General features: G+C 41.6%; 2 protein-coding genes across 3 annotated transcripts in view; one reads left to right on the forward strand and one right to left on the reverse strand.

Moving 5' to 3' along the window:
- elk3 (ETS transcription factor ELK3) overlaps positions 1 to 1,573 on the forward strand; it is a 22,035-nt gene extending 20,462 nt beyond the window's left edge. Inside the window, exon 5 of the mRNA XM_012814303.3 lies at positions 1 to 1,573. This exon is cut by the window's left edge and continues 119 nt beyond it. The gene's annotated coding sequence lies outside the window, so the exon portion shown is untranslated.
- Positions 1,574 to 3,873: 2,300 nt separating this feature from the next.
- The window catches only part of cdk17 (cyclin-dependent kinase 17), a 64,164-nt gene continuing 63,037 nt past the window's right edge, over positions 3,874 to 5,000 (reverse strand). The window contains exon 17 of one of the 2 annotated variants that reach the window (XM_031582289.2): positions 3,874 to 5,000. This exon is cut by the window's right edge and continues 847 nt beyond it. The gene's annotated coding sequence lies outside the window, so the exon portion shown is untranslated. The other variant, XR_006152900.1, reaches the window with a different exon arrangement.

A 5,000-nucleotide genomic window follows, 5' to 3' on the forward strand; every position in this document is an offset into this window, starting at 1 on the left:
CAGCGCAGCGCACACAAGAACCAAACTACACCGGGACCACACCGGGCCAGAGTCCAAATTCATGACCCATTTGGGGGATCCTGATTGGTTCTCTTCACCACCCCTTCATTGTAACAAGGAAAAAAAGTTTTAAAAAAAATGTAGTCTCTGCAAAGTCATCTCAGGAGGTTGAGAAGGTAGGTAACTAGAAGGTAGCTATGCTAAATCAGCCAGTGTGGGGGCGTCTTGCATTCTCTCTGGGCTGCTGTGCCAAGATGAGTTACTGAAACATCTCTCACACACACTCACACACACACACACACACACACACAGCATTACAGATAATTTCAGTAAGGTCACACACAATCTAAAGTTATACACATTTCCAACTTTCACATACACACAACCAAAGCCACACACACACAACCAAAGCCAAAGAAAAGCTTACCAAACCACCAAGAAACCACACACACACACACAACCTTAGCTGAGTATAAGCATTTTCAGAATATACACTCTTAACTAAGCACCAACACACACACACACACACACAAACAAAGACAATTTCCTGTGGTGCTAGTGTTGCAAAGTTCATCTGTTTATTTCAAACCCAAGGCACTTGAATGTACTGCTTCATATGCGAACAGCTCTCACATAAATACCCCCCCCCCCCCACACACACACACACAAACTTACAACCTTACCTTGTTCCACTGCAGTTCTCATTCTGGTCTTTTCAGAATCCCTGGTCCTCGAGGTCGAAGGTCGCCTAATGACTTTTGTCCTCTCTGAGCCTACCTAGCTGAACCCATACAGGCATTAAAGGTGCAGTCAGTTGCTTTTGTTGTGAAAACCTTGCAATGCTTTTAGACCTACAATAATTCATCTGAAGGATAAGAGCTGAACATTTTTTCCTGTTTCCTCTGTGCAGTTTTGATACTTTGACTTTGACTGTTTTATATATTTGTTGACAATTTAGAAGCCCGAACAAGTTCACAGTAAGAGTGTAAAAGAGAGAGAGTAAGAGTCTAAGAGAGAGAGAGAGAGAGTGTAAAAGAGAGAGAGAGTAAGAGTGCAAAAGAGAGAGAGTAAGAGTGTAAATTGCACACTAATATTTGGGAGTCACATCATCAATTGTAAGTCCAGAAGCATTTAATTTTTTTTGACAGCAAAACTACATACCGCACCTTTAACTCTATACTACCAAAGGCTTTATAGTGCCGTACCTATTTTTGTTCTGTTCAAAATGCAAACTACACGCTGTGAATGGGTTGTTGACTCTTGTATCTGTTGTACTATATTGTATTCTATGCACTGTTGTATGCTTCAAACGTGTTACCGTCTGTGCCTTGGCATTGTAAGAAATGCAAAAATGTATTATTTCCTTTTTTTTTATGTTTTAATTTGTAGACGAGATTCCAGATAAACTTTGGAAAGAAAATTAAAATGAGCTTTATACTAGCTTTTCTTATTTTTTCATTATGGAATTGTTAATCAAATGTATTCTTATATTAATTTTATATTTGTGCTTTCTGATGAAATACAGTTTGTTGTTTTTTTTGAATAAAATGAAGCATTGAATGCTATATAACAATTACTGTTGCATGTGTGTATGAATGTGATTGGGACGCTCAGGTCTGCAGGCACACGTGTGTATGAATGTGATTGGGTAAACAGGTAAACAGGGACATATTCAGCAGATCCTCAGGTTTTGCCAGCTTGCCAGACAAGCTTGTAACAAGAACATGAAACTCGACAAGTGATTTGTCACTGACTAACACAGACTGACTAACATAGACTGACTAGCATGGACTGACTAATTTTGGCACAAGGTCGCTTATATTTCAATTTAACGGCCAAACTAATTAAACCCCGCCCTTCCGTGCTCCTGAAGCAAAGTGTTGATTGGCTGAAATAGTGTCTGGCTCGGTCTGAGCCTCTTTCCCATGTTCAGAGCCAGGACAGTGTAGGAACTACCGGAGGTTTTTTGAGCGTGCACACACCTGCACGGACAGTTAAAGGAACGTGAGGAGAATTAAACAACAAAAGGTTTTAATGGATTATAATCAAAGACTGTGCCTTTAAAAAGTTTTACAGGCATAGTGATTTAATGGCAGCTAACAAGAATGTATAAAGCTGTTATGGCATTCCAAAATACGGAGAGCAGTCTGGACAGTTGCCATGACTACAGATAGCATACGACATCTGCCGTTACATGTTTATAGAAAGGTTATGTCAAGTTTATGATGCAGGGTCATAAGTCAAGCATTAGATAAATCACATCAAATGACACCATAAATCATAATTAATAATTCACAAGCACTCAAAAGGTGAAATGTCTGGCTGTTTAGTCTGTAAGAATCGGTCCTGGACCTCACTGCTGAACTGAACAAGGGAGAGGGAGTTTGGTCTGTAAGAATCAGTCATGGACCTGACTGCTGAAGAGAGGGAGTTTCACAGTGACCCTTCTCGGTCATCGCCTTAATAATTATATCATGAATAATACTATTTAATAATTATAATGATGTGTATATTAAATATTTAATGCCATACAGAGAAATCAATCCCTGCTTTGAAACAGGGAGACTTCATGCCATCTGCTGCAGACGTATACGTATTCTGGACATTTTATAATAATATATAAATAAATAATAATATACTAAAATATAATAACACATACAAATAATATTAAATAATAATACATGTTGAAATATGACAATATTTCCACTGAAATGATCCCATAGAGGGGTTTAGACTTAGTAGATTAGCATAATGGTGTGTGTGTGTGTGTGTGTGTGTGTGACCTTTTGGGGTAATGACATCTCTCGGAGTCCGAGATATATTACAATGTGGTCTTAATATTGGTTTGGAAGTGTTAATCTATTTAAAACCTATTTAACCCTTTTGAAATATCCTAAACCAATCCAAATGAAGGTAGAGCTTAAAGTAATGACGCCTTCTCAAGTTGATCTGAATGAAAACGTTTGGAGACACAGAGACAGGACACAGAGACTCGACGTGAGATCCTTATAAAACAGACACAGAGACTCGACGTGAGATTCTTATGAAACAGACACAGAGACTCGACGTGAGATTCTTATGAAACAGACACAGAGACTCGACGTGAGATCCTTATAAAACAGACACAAAGACTCGACATGAGATCCTTATGAAACAGACCAATTTTACTTCACGGGTTAAGAGAAATAAATATCTGCAGTAGAAAGAGATAAACCTTCAAAAATGCTCACGAGCGTTATGGGTTCCACAACACTGAGCAATCCATGCATGAGGTACACACACACACACACACACACACACACACACTCTCCCTCGCTCTCTCTCTCACACACACAAACAAAAACCTCTTGACAGGTGAGCATCGTAATCGCAATATTACACAGTATTACAATATTAATGAACATAACTGTCAGTTCAAAATAAAAACAACATAGTCTTCTGTTCAAACTTAAAAACCTCTCTGAAATATTTCATCATTGTGTAGAAACTCTGTAGAAAGAGTGGTGGTTCAAAGCAGACTGTTGAATCATTAGATACCTCTCTTTTCTCTGTATGCCATTTCTCTTTCATTTGAAATATTTTCTTTTAAGTTTGTCGTTTTCCCTCCTCTGAAAAACTTGAGCAGAAAATGGAGGCCGATCGGGCCCGGAACATGAGAACATGAGAACATGAGAACATGAGAACATGCCACAATGACAACAGGATTCACAAGGAAAGGTCCAATGGAAACATAGAAAATACTCTTAATACTGTTAAATGAGCTACCTGGGTGAGTGTGTGTCCACATCAGCATGGGGCCCCTGAAGAACTGTACAGTCTCTGATCACTCACACACACACACACACACACACACACACACACACACACACACACACACACACCCACCTTCTCTCGCTTTCTCACATGCTCATAGGCAAACACACACACACACACACACACACACACACACCTTCTTTCGTTCTCTCACATGCTTGTAGGCAAAAACACACACACACAAACACCATCTCTTATTCTCTCACATGCTCGTAGGCAAACACACACACACACACACACACACACACACACACACACAGAGGGGGTCTGCCATGAGGGGAAAAAAAAACCCTACTGTACAGTTGTCATGATGCATAAAAACAAGTAGCTCTCCAAAGGCAAGAAAAGAGGAGAAGAGAAGAGAAGAGAAGCATACAAGCACTTAAGTTCAAGCAAGCAGTAGAAATGCTTCCATCCCGAAGGAGAGAGGGAATGCAACCATGGGGGAAAAGAAAGGAGGATGAGGAGAGTGAGGAAGAGGAGCAGTCTATTAGAGGAAGGAAGAGATAGTTAAGACTGCAGTCTTTTGTGTCCAGAATGCATGCCTGACCGGTCGCTGGGTCCGGTTTGGTGTGGTTCACATGGTCCAGTGTGTGTGTGTGTGTGTGTGTGTGTGTGTGTGTTCTTTTCTTGTCTTGTCTTGTCTTGTCTTTTCCACGCCCACCCCTTCATTCAAGTTGAAGGGTGCTGTAAACGGCATGGAGTCAAATGAAAGTGAAAACCTTTTCAGCCAACCACTCGCGCGCGCACAGTCATACCCTCGCAGGGAGCTCTGTTTCTCCCAAGGTCCTTGTGTTACAGGGCAGTATTCAAGCTGATGGTCCCCACCGAGGAACTCGCTCACAAGGCCCATAGTCCCCACCAAGGAGCTCGCTCACAAGGCCCATGGTCCCCACCAAGGAGCTCGCTCACAAGGCCCATAGTCCCCACCAAGGAGCTCGCTCACAAGGCCCATGGTCCCCACCAAGGAGTGTATGGTCCCCACCAAGAAGCCCATTTACAAAGTCCATGGTCCCCGTTAAAGAGCTTGCTCACAAATGCCTGCCTTGAATGGAAATGGTCCCCACAGACGAGCTCGCTCCCCAGGCTCTCTGCCGAGTCTTCAGGACGTCAGTCTCTGCTTTTGCACAGCTTCATTTTGAAATGCGGAATAGGAGGGAAGGAGGTGGGCTGGTGGAAGTGTGTGT

The sequence above is a fragment of the Clupea harengus genome, chromosome 16 (genome assembly GCF_900700415.2).
Source record: "Clupea harengus chromosome 16, Ch_v2.0.2, whole genome shotgun sequence".
Lineage (NCBI taxonomy): Eukaryota > Metazoa > Chordata > Actinopteri > Clupeiformes > Clupeidae > Clupea > Clupea harengus.